This window comes from Helianthus annuus, chromosome 17, assembly GCF_002127325.2.
Source record: "Helianthus annuus cultivar XRQ/B chromosome 17, HanXRQr2.0-SUNRISE, whole genome shotgun sequence".
NCBI classification, from domain to species: Eukaryota; Viridiplantae; Streptophyta; class Magnoliopsida; order Asterales; family Asteraceae; genus Helianthus; species Helianthus annuus.
The window spans coordinates 39,717,918-39,730,721 of record NC_035449.2 but is presented as its reverse complement, the minus strand read 5'-3'; the positions used below and the strand labels follow the sequence as shown (position 1 = coordinate 39,730,721).

General features: G+C 35.0%; 1 pseudogene; it reads right to left on the bottom strand.

The window, feature by feature from the left end:
• Window positions 1-366: 366 nt before the first annotated feature.
• Window positions 367-4,542, bottom strand: LOC110925528 (annotated as a pseudogene).
• Window positions 4,543-12,804: the final 8,262 nt, after the last annotated feature.

Below are 12,804 nucleotides of genomic sequence, written 5' to 3'. Positions count from 1 at the left end.
GATAAAAATTATTATATTATATATAGGAATAGGAATATGACTTTGGTTTTAGTAACTAAAATATATATTGATATATTTTGTTTATTTTTTTAAATTAAAGATTTTCTCTCTCTCTATATATATATATATGATTAAAAGAAATCATATTTTTATTGTTTTAATATAAAAGAGAAAAAGAAAATAAAAAAATATAGTTTTAACAGAAAAGATAAACCCAGTTAGCGAATTGGATAAGAATGACAAAAATTGCCAAAAGTGAAAGACAATATGACACAAAAAATCATTTTGGATGAAACTAACAAATGTGTCCAAACCTTAGGGACGATTTTGGTCATTTACTCAGTATAAAATCAAATGTTACAATCTGGACCAATGAAAACATATCCAAATCAAAGACCTTAATCAACTACACCTCAACATCACTATAACCAGAGCACAAATACTCATTCAACCACTCACTTTGTCCAAAGCCCTATTTAAATGCCCCATTCAGTATGTTCAAAACCCAGCACCAAAAGTCCAATACATTCAAACTCCAGCTCCAGTAGTTTCATCCAGTCACTTAATTGCTCAGCAACAGACTTTCTTTACCAAGGGTATGTTTAGTGGAGTAGCCTATCTGATAAGCACTTGGCATTGATGGCTTTTGAAAATGATGCTGAGGAAACAAAAGAGTCTGTAATGATGGCCTTGCAAACAACTGATGCAACAATCTCAACAACAGTCCAACAACTGCTTTAGTTGCTCAAAGTACACATGCGTCACCAAAAATACCTGAAAAACTATGTAGTAAACAATGTAAGGAAGCTTTTGTTAACATAAACCAGGCAAATATTTGTTGAGAGATTAGGTTGCACAACTTAAATTGATTTGAAAAAAAAAATCATATGTTGGTAAAAAGTTGAAGTCACAAAATGAAATACAAAGGTTAATGGTCAAAAGTTGATGAAAAGACACCATATCTACACATTTTTAAAGCCAGCAGGAATTCATTAAACCAAATAAAGACATCCAGAAATAGGAAAATGGTACATCATCCCGGTGGTAACGTTCTTAAATACTAAACTAAAACATATTGTGGTAGAAATTTCAAGGCATTAAACTGAACTGATTATCACTTAACAAGAGAATAAAGAGTTTTTTTAGGTTTGATGATGTGATTTTATTTAATAGTAATATGGCATATTGCATATGATAATTATCTTCATCTCTCTTTAACCCATTCAATAAAATTGCTAAGGTTTTTGTGTGAGCAACCCCCTTCTATGACGCTACTTGTAACCTTTTCTTTAATATCCAAAGCCTTAACTTTGTATGTTTCACCGCTGAGCAACTCCTCCAACTTACTTTTTATTTCTCCTCGAGTAATGATACCAGCGTCATCCTTTGCCATCCTTAACCCAGTCTTCCACATGTCACAAATGTAAGTCTCATTGTGAAACTGATCAGCAAAGTATGGCCAACACAGAAAAGGAAGTCCGTTTGTGACACCTTCTAAAGTAGAGTTCCAACCACAGTGACTCATGAAGCATGCTACTAGGGTGAGCTAGGACTTTCTGTTGTGGTGCCCAACTCACAATTCTTCCTCGAGAGCCTACTCTTTCCGTATATCCATCTGGATAACTAGTTGTAGTCTCCTTGGTCATACCTGGTCTCACCACCCACAAGAATGGTCTGTTGCTAAGTTCAAGACCAAGTGCCAATTCCTCAAAATGAGTTTGGTCGAAAATAGTGAAGCTCCCAAATGCAATATAAATGACTGAACATGGTTGTTGTTGATCAAGCCATGTTAAACAGGTTGAGTCCTCTTGCCAGAAGTGGCCTGCCTGGTCAGCAAGTCGGTTGCTTGCCAGAAGAGGGCCTATTGGCATTAACTGCGAGTACATGCTAAATGCTGCAGCCTCCAGGTCAGTAGTTGAGTTGCATATAAACCATTCTGTCAATCTATAAGCCTCTTCAGCTTCTTTTACAAGCTGGAAGCTGGCTTCTATGGTAGCTACGTCCATAAAGCACGCCCATGCGAGGTTCTCAGATTTTATAGGAGGCATGGCTTCTGATAGCTGAATTGTATGATCTTTTAGAGGTATGCCTACATAAACGTTAAAAAAGATTATATTGACATCTTTGATTCTCTTTTTTGATGAAATATATTGAAGATGGCAACACGCATGTGTGGCAAGTTAGGTAACGAGTTCAGGTTGAACTGGGTCTTTTTAAACATGGGCTGAAATGAAAAAGATCGTGTAGATTTGATCAAGCTGTTATAACTCATTCCATTCTTTTCTATATAAATAATAAATACGTTAAGAGTTAATTGCCAAAATCGTCCCTGAGTTTTGGGCAGGTTTGCCATTTTCGTTCAAAATGATATTTTTGTACCAAATTGCCCCCAACGTTTGTAACTTTTTGCCATTTTCATCCAAACCACTAACTTAGTTTATTTTTCTGTTAAGTTGATGATATTTAGATGAAACTGACAAATATAAAACCACAGGGACGATTTTGGCAATTTATTCAAACTCTTTTAAATTTCTTTTATTTAATTAATTTTGTTACATATATAATAAAAAAAGAATATACATGCAATTTTTATATGAAAAAAAGAATAGTTTTGCCACATATTTTTTATAAATTTTCATTCAACCACTAACTAAGTTAATTTTTCTATTAAGGCGAAGGATGTTTATAAACTAAGAAAGAAATTAATTTCTAATTTTTTATATAGATCAGTTTTATAAAAATAAAATCTACTTAATTTATCATATGTACCAAGTTTGTAATTCATCTTCTACTCTTTTAAATTCGCTCCTAAGGAAAAACAGAAGCCATTGCCTCCCCCCTTCCCATCTATCAAACAACGTATCGTTACCAAACCTTAAAATTACCCACCAAATTATAATTATAATGCTATGAATCAAAAGTTTCTTACTCAAGCCACTCAGAATAAGTATTAATTAGTTACCCTCGTAATCTTAATTAAATAAATATTTTATTTCTACCAACATATTTCCTAGGTGCTCAACACATTTAAAAATATGTAACGTTTTACAAATTTTTTTCTATCTCTACAACTGATAAATACTAAAAGTTGTAATTGATTGCTAAGTGTTGCACACCAATGACGTTTTTTCTTTATAAAACTGATTTATATAAAGAAGCTGTAAATTAATTTCTGTATTAATTTATAAAATTTAAAACATCTTTCACCTTAACATAAAAAATAAACTGAGTTAGTGATTTGGATGAAAATTTATAAAAATTATGTGACAAAACTATTAAGTTTTTTTTTCTAAAAACTCCATGTGTATTCTTTTTTATTATATATGTAACAAAAATAATTAAATAAAAGAAATTAAAAAGGGTTTGAGTAAATTGCCAAAATCGTCCCTGTGATATTATATTTGTCAGTTTCAACCAAATATCCTCAACTTAACAGAAAAAATAAACGAAATTAGTGGTTTGGATGAAAATAGCAAAAAGTTACAAACGTTGGGGGCAATTTGATACAAAAGTGTTATTTTGGACGAAAATGGCAAACGCACCCAAACCTCTGGGACAATTTTGGCAATTAACTCATACGTTAATTAAGAGGTTGTGTGAATTTCAAATAAAAATTCGGGATCCGCCATTTCTTTTAACTCATTTGTCTTGTTTCCCTTAAGATAAACACAACACAGCCTAAAGTTAAATAATCTATAAGTAAATGAGAGGTGATTTGTGCATGATTACAATTACTATGTACACCATATGTTTTAATATGTAATATAATAAAATCTGTACTATGTATAGTTCATGTTGTATAAAGTGGATCAAAAACTGTCACCTATATATAACCACGCATGTCTCACCTTTTTCGTTTATAATGCCATCATCAATTAGTTTTTGAAAGGAAAAAATGGAGGCCAATGTAGCAACTGAGGCAGGCCAGAAGGCTGCACTACCAATTCCCATCTTCTTCGCCACTTGTATGGCCCATGCCATACAATCATCAGCAATAACACAACTAACTTTACTGCTCTCTTCTTTGTTAATGGTCTCTATTAGTTCTTCAAGCTTGTGGGGCATGGTTTGCATTATTGACAAGGTCAACTTACAAAGGTCACTCCTGTCCTCCCATGGTTCTAAACCATCAGAGATAGAGACCATCTGCATCAGACCCCCAAAACTGCCTTTGTCTAACCAATTGCTGGCCACGCCCTTCTGGTTAAAGTCTGTGTTGACAAATGTAACTCTGATTCCTTGCTGGACTAATCGTTGAGCAAGCTCCAAGAAAGGAATTACATGGCCTTGTGCAGGGTAAGGTATCACCACCACATGAGGTTTTGCCATGATTACTTGGTGACGTTTTCTTGGGAGTTACTACTACAAACTGTTGGTGTATCTATACTTGATTGCCAGCTTGCTTTTATAGAGAGAAAGGGCCTTGTTTATTTTAACCATTTATACTATTGATGGGGTTGTTTTGACATATATGGTGGATTGCATTTCCATTTTCTAGTCTCCTTGTTGGTGTTGATCTACCTCATAATAATCAATTTTTGTTTGTTCCCGTTGTCTGAATCTGGACTCCATAGTTGTGTATGGATTTATACTGTTAACTTATATAATCAGTATAGACTTCTAACATATGGTTACATTATTGTTGTTGTTTTTATTATTATTATTATTATTATTATTATTATTATTATTATTATTATTATTATTAGTATTATTACTATTATTATTACTATTATTATTATTATTATTATTATTATTATTATTATTATTATTATTATTATTATTATTATTATTATGTCACCGAAATTTGCTAAATGAGTCAAATCAGTTAGTATCACCAAACCCCTCTACAAAGGGTCTATATGTTGTGATTCAACTGGGTTTGCAGCGGAATTGAGAGGAGTGTTTGGATTGATATTCATGATGAACAAGAACAAGTGCAGATCAGTGAACGAATGAAGGGCAACAATGAGAATAAGAAATGGACAATTCGAATAGAAATTCAGAATGTCTTGGTGCCGGACATTGTTACGGACATCACATATATATATGAGATATTTTGGTGGTTGTTTATGGCGCGAATAACCGCCATAAACGGTTTGAACTTTCACCCGCTTATCTCTATGTTCATAAGTCATAATACATATCGAATATATATAAGTAGCACAATAAACACTAACATAATTAGGTTTCCATATCTAATACATCCCCCTAAACTTGATTATGCTTAGAAGCATACATGAGAACACTCCGGTTAGCTTCGTCCACGGTCTTCATTGCTTGCTTGAAATCGAATCGACGGCGTTTCTTCTGCATTTTCATTGCTCCTTCCCAGTCGTTTCCTGCAAATAAGGCATAGTGATGGATAGCTTTTTCGTCTTGAACATCTCCGTCGCTCTTCCTTCTTTCGTGACAGAAATCCGATGGACCTTCATCTTGTTCAACCACTTCTTTATCGATCACTATTCCTTGCACCGTTTTGAACTTGTAATAGTAAACTAAAACGTCGAGATACATCGCGTACATGATTCTCATAAACTCACCATTGTGATATTCATAAGCCATATCCTTTGCAACTACAGCCCATAGATTATTATCGGTTACTTTCCTGTATCCTCCATCATGTTTGACCACCATGTAGAGACCGAGCAAGTCAACTTTTCTGTTATCAGATGCGCATATGGAGGTATAACGCCCTAACATGTTTTAACTGAAAAGACGCAGTGGAAATACGTACCATAAAATTTCTTTCATTACACACGTCTTAACTTACTTGAAAGTTCATTTTAAAAATATCTGTTTTACAAAACAAAAGCATAACATCCGTTTGCTAAAGTACATACTCAATTAATCCCGTACAATCTATCTTGTGACTCAGTCTTCGATCTCTATTCCTCGCGATAATCGTCCGTGATTTGCAAACCTGCACTTACCACATACAATCATAACATTAGCACACAATACATAAACATAATTTATTCCTGTACACTCCCCCTTTTCATTATCTTTCTAGCTTTAAGCATTTCACCTGTGTATTCGTATCCTGGTGAGGCTTCATTAATATACATGCATTACTTTTCATCCTCAAGGTACACCATTAATAACGTATTACTCAACGCATCTAAATCATGCATACTTACATTTTTTTATGCATACATCCACATCTACATACGTACATGCCTTCCTATACCTCTACACATACGCATACACTCACACGCACCTTCATGCATACATACATACACATTTACATACGTACCTACATTTCTACATCTCTACATACATGCATATACTCCTACGCATCTTCATGTATACATAAATACACAAATACATACGTACATACATTCCCATGTCTCTACATACATGCATACACTCATACGTACCTTCATATATACATAAATACACATCTACATACGTACATACGTTCCTATGTACACGTTCAATAACTTGTATACCTCTTACATACTCATACATTAATCACATGGGACTTAGACTTAGATTTATAACCCATATGCATCAAAGGAACGATAAAAATCATGTTTGGGAGGCCCACCGTAGTCCACGGATAATGTACCGAAGCCTACGATGCCTAAATCACATAAATAATATTTTTTTCACAGAACCTTCACTCGGTCGTGTCAGCTAATCACCCGGCCGTGTCAGCTCTGCACTTTTCCTAGCCATTAGTTCTTACCGAAACGGACAAAACTATCTCATTTTTTATGCGTTTTGCGTCACGTTTCTTCCTACGTGATTGTAAATTAACATTCTATCATGTGGACTTGAAATCCCATATCCGGATTAAGGAAATTCCTAGCTTACGCACTATCGGCTTATTACTAATTTATGATTTATTCGACCCGTTCATGTATTTAGCAACATAACTTGTTGGTTTGACCTTAACTTCATATGAACTTAATAATTTCTAGGTCATCTATCATAAAAGATTCATTCCCGGATACCTTACACCTTTTTCCATCCATTTTCGCTCAAAAGCTTATTTTGACCCGTTAAGGTGTTTGCGCATTAAATGGTCTATGACTTACAAAACCATACTCCCCACTTTCATACTTGACCAATACATTACACTAATCGAATAGCTTGTTTCTAAACTACTTTTAAGATCGTTTGCCCAATATACCCGTCAAGGGCGTTTTAGTCAACTTTAATCCCATCATTTACGACGAAAGACTTCAACACATATTTGACCTCAAACATCATGTTTAATTAATTAAAACATTTTATTTCTCAAACAAACTAAGAAGTGATTACGGAAATCACTTACCTTAAGCGTTCGTGTTCAAGCTTGCTTCCTCGCCTCCTCTTGACCCGTTAGCATTCCGTCCTTGAGTCCATGCTAATGTGATCCCTATCCTTTCATGTCATTACAATTACATTATGGTTAGCACAAATGCTCATTCATACTAACATTCATTTCCTTCCATTCATACAAAACTTGCATTTTTTATTAACCATATACCACATACATAAGGCATAGACTAAAAGTCACCTTGTTCCGTATTCACGCGACTCAATTATCATCATACACGACACATAGATCATCTACTACGATACACATAACTTCTCTACTATCACAATCATGTCCGAAAAGCTAACCATGCTATACATTCGTTGTTGACTTTCAGGAAATCAAATGTCTTATTTACACACTTTGAACTTATGAACATGTATCCATCTTAATAGGGTAGACCATAATATTACATTATACGCATTACACACTTGTATTGTATGACATCTACAACTACATGATCACTTACTTATATACACATACACATATACATACATAATCCATTCTATCCACACTTGCATTCTCATATTTACACAACCAACACTTTAACCCATACTAAGCTAACCCAACATTGCTTCAACATAATATCCACATGAACTATATCTAAAACACACTTCTCATGTTAGTTTACTATCAAATACCTCATTTTCACATTCCACATATATTCATCTTTTACTTACATACAATTTCATTTATCAAGCTCACCTAGGCATTTCATTAAGCACTTGGTGTGCGTACCACTATCTTAGCACAATGTACAACCCATTCATGTATGATCTTCCATGTTCTTATCTTCATTCATCAAATTCAACTAAACATTCATTTATTTCATGTCCTAATCAACTTATCTAAAATAATTCATCACATACAATATACTACATCACAAATTACACAATTATTGAACATGGTGATTCACTCACTTCATCATCCCAATGGGTTTTACTTCAAAACATGAAATTAATCAAAATCATGCACAACACATGTTCCATAAGATGATTCTAACACATATTCATGCTAAATCTCATACAAATTCGTGGATTTGATCATAACCCACTTCATCAACTCTCATTAAAACTCATAATTTGACTTACCTTATGTTCAATGTACATGGATTAAAGAGGAACTAAGTTCATGCATTCGATTCTTGCTCCATAACACCTTCAATTGCTGGATTTTCTTGTGGTTAGGGTTTACACCCCTTCTTCCCCCTTTCCCTTGTGCGACCGTACGCACACACACACACACACTGTGTGATTTTTGTTTTAATATATTAAGTTCCCTTTTTGGCCATCTTAGCCCCTCAAGTTTACCATACTATCATAGTTGCCACAAGTTTCATTCCCTAACTTCTTATTAGGCATTTAACTAGGTTTATTTACTTAGTTGTTGTATTTCATTTAATTATACATGGTAACCTACTAACGAATTTAATTATTCGACTTTTGGGGTGTTATAAATCTACCCCCCCTTAAAGAAGGTTTCGTCCCTGAAACCTACTCCATCGATATCGGTTTATGCATTAGTAAGGTCATAACTTTAAGAACATTATTTATAGAAATCCTTTCTCCATCTCGTTCAACAAATCAACCTACCTAGATTTGTATGTAATGTGTCTTATACATCAAACATATAGTCTATCCGACCCGTTCATCACGGGAAAAGTTTTGACCATTACCATAGCCCATCATGCTTTTCTTAATTGACCCATCCATAACGGGTCAATACAAACCTTTTTCATTATCATCATAAATTCATCCCTACCGACCCAATACAACGAGTCACTACTTATACAATTTCTTTATTATGCTTTCTATATCCCATTGACCCGTTCGCAACTGGTCAACTACATATACTTACATTTCCATTCTTTATCAATTTCTTCTTAACTTTTCAACTCATCACATTATCGTACTTAAACTAAAGTGTGCAAAATAGTAGCATCCTAAAGAGTCTAATACCATGGTTCACATTACAACGATTTGAAGTTCTTAACAACTTACTAACACCCTTCACTATTACTATAAGTCCTAATAGTTTCACTTATATATGGAGTTTTTTATTTCTACCTCCCTACTCATTCACACACTGCTTACTCCATAGGCCTAAACCCAAACTCATTCTTAATCAACTTCTAAAAGCCAAACCTTCCTTTTTATAACACATTATGCGCTACATTATTTCGTACGAAAGTACTTTTTCAACCATAGCTAAAATATTACATTCATATATTAAACAATTTGCTAACCTTATTACTTTGGCGCAGTACATCAACATGTAGCAACGAGCCGGTCCTCTTCGTCATCATGCATACCATATTTCGGATTGACCTCATTCCTTCGTGTGACGAGCTTTCTCTTATGAGCATTCTTTCACTGGCCTTGCTACGTTTATCACATCCTGGTTCCTTATTTATATGCTAATGCTTTCTCAATTCCTTCGTAAGACCTCAGTGCGTTAACCTGCTCAAAACAGATCAATACTTGACCATTTCTTAACACATCATTTTAGTTGTTTGACCCGTTCACGACGGTTCAATACATAACTGTTCTTTCGCAATTCCTTAACTTATTTATCAACTTCTGCAGTTTGACTTTTCACATCAAACTGCCACTTCTTTCCTATTATAACTACGCATGACAAAGTACACGTTTGTATTCCTCGTTAATTTAAGCATAGATACGATTTCATCGCTTCATGTTTCAGTGCTTCTTACAATTACTTATCCTTCCCATTAAAACTTAAGCCTCCCGCCTGGGTCGTAACCCGTCATTCACTTTGACTCTCTAGAGTCGAGTCATAAGCTCGTTTCAAAAGTATAACCCTATTTATACATACCTAATGCAAGTGAAATCCATTGATTCGTTATTCATACCTTACGATGGTCCTTTCTTTCCATTTAGTGGCATTGCGTGCCCATTCATCAAGCTTACCTATGCGTATGAAACTTAACAGATCAAAACAATAAATACCGAGTTCAAATGGCGATCACCATCTGACCCGTATGACCCATTTATCCTTTCAACCATTCTTGCATATAATACATGAGCGTAATTATATTCATATATATATATATATGTTCAAAACATAACTTGGAAAATATCTGCTTTGTAAAGAATATTTACTCATTTGATCAGTAATTACTTACAATTTTGAACAGTTCATTCTTGTCATTCATTCTTACTTATTTGACTCGTACCTACTTACGAATTTCAGACTTTTTCATTCTATCATTCATTCCCTTCTATGTTTTGAATCCGTCTCGCGGGTTCAAACATTTCTTTCATACTTTTATTCCTTGAATCCGTCTCCTGGATTCAAACATTGCATTCACATTTTTCATTCTTTGAATCCGTCTCGCGGGTTCAAACATTTCTTTCATACTTTTCATTCCTTGAATCCGTCTCCCGGATTCAAACATTGCATTCACATTTTTCATTCTTTGAATCCGTCTCGCGGAGTCAAACATTTCATTCATATACTGTTGACCCGTACTTTCTTACGGGTTCAACATTCTTCATTCTTATCACTCATACCTTTTATTCTTATGTAGTACTCTCAATTTCCCGAGAGTCTTACTACCCACTTCACCCGCACGCCCACCTGCTACCCAGTTCTACCGGACATACCTGCGATAACTACCACGGTCTCACGAACGTCATATGCTTCTTGCGTACTAGCCAGGTGCGCAATCCACATACTAGTTTCGTGCCCTCGTGTGATCATCGCCTTATGTCCGAGAAATGGGTTTCAGTTTCGTGCACATCTCTAAAATTTCCCCAAGACCATATCAATGTCTTTCGTTTAATAATTGCCCTCCCAAGGAGATTTCTTCCTTTTTCTTTTAACATTGGTACCCATATATATTAATAATGTGTACCTGGGATTCATTAGCCTATTTGCATCTTTGCCAGCCTTGGTATTCGTCCTATTCTGCGTCCACGGACCATCCTCTTCAAACACTTATGCTTACCTTGCACATACAAAACCGTTAGTTTCTTTATTCACATGCATAAGTGCATACTTACATTCGCTTCTACTCTTGGATCTTGATCGAGTCTTAGATTGTACGGGTTCCTTATCACAAGAGCACACAGGTTTGAGTTCAAGTATTTATCTTCCCATACTTGATTTCACTCAAACCATGGCTCTGATACCAACTTATAACGCCCTAACATGTTTTAACTGAAAAGACGCAGCGGAAATACGTACCATAAAATTTCTTTCCTGACACACGTCTTAACTTACTTGAAAGTTCATTTTAAAAATAAATGTTTTACAAAACAAAAGCATAACATCCGTTTGCTAAAGTACATACTCAATTAATCCCGTACAATCTATCTTGTGACTCAGTCTTCGATCTCTATTCCTCGCGATAATCGTCCGTGATTTGCACAACCTGCACTCACCACATACAATCATAACATTAGCACACAATACATAAACATACTTTATTCCTGTACACTCCCCCTTTTCATTATCTTTCTAGCTTTAAGCATTTCACCTGCGTATCCGTATCCTGGTGAGGCTTCATTAATGTACCTGCATTACTTTTCATCCTCAAGGTACACCATTAATAACGTATTACTCAACGCATCTAAATCATGCATACTTACATTTTTTTATGCATACATCCACATCTACATACGTACGTGCCTTCCTATACCTCTACACATATGCATACACTCATATGCACCTTCATGCATACATACATACCCATTTACATACGTACCTACATTTCTACATCTCTACATACATGCATATACTCCTACGCATCTTCATATATACATAAATACACAAATACATACGTACATACATTCCTATGTCTCTACATACATGCATACACTCATACGTACCTTCATATATACATAAATACACATCTACATACGTACATACGTTCCTATGTACACGTTCAATAACTTGTATACCTCTTACATACTCATACATTAATCACATGGGACTTAGACTTAGATTTATAACCCATATGCATCAAAGGAACGATAAAAATCATGTTTGGGAGGCCCACCGTAGTCCACGGATAATGTACCGAAGCCTACGATGCCTAAATCACATAAATAATATTTTTTTTTTCACAGAACCTTCACCCGGCCGTGTCAGCTAATCACCCGGCAGTGTGGGTTCCCTTAACCAAGCCACTGCCTATGAGTCGCCGGCTCATTCTTCAACAAGCACGCATACTATGTGTAATGCTTCACTCATTTACGATAAATAATAAAGAAAAAGGCCTCAGCTCTGCACTTTTCCTAGCCATTAGTTCTTACCGAAACGGACATAACTATCTCATTTTTTATCCGTTTTACGTCACGTTTCTTCCTACGTGATTGTAAATTAACATTCTATCATGTGGACTTGAAATCCCATATCCGGATTAAGGAAATTCCTAGCTTACGCACTCTCGGCTTATTACTCATTTATGATTTATTCGACCCATTCATGTATTTAGCAACATAACTTGTTGGTTTGACCTTAACTTCATATGAAGT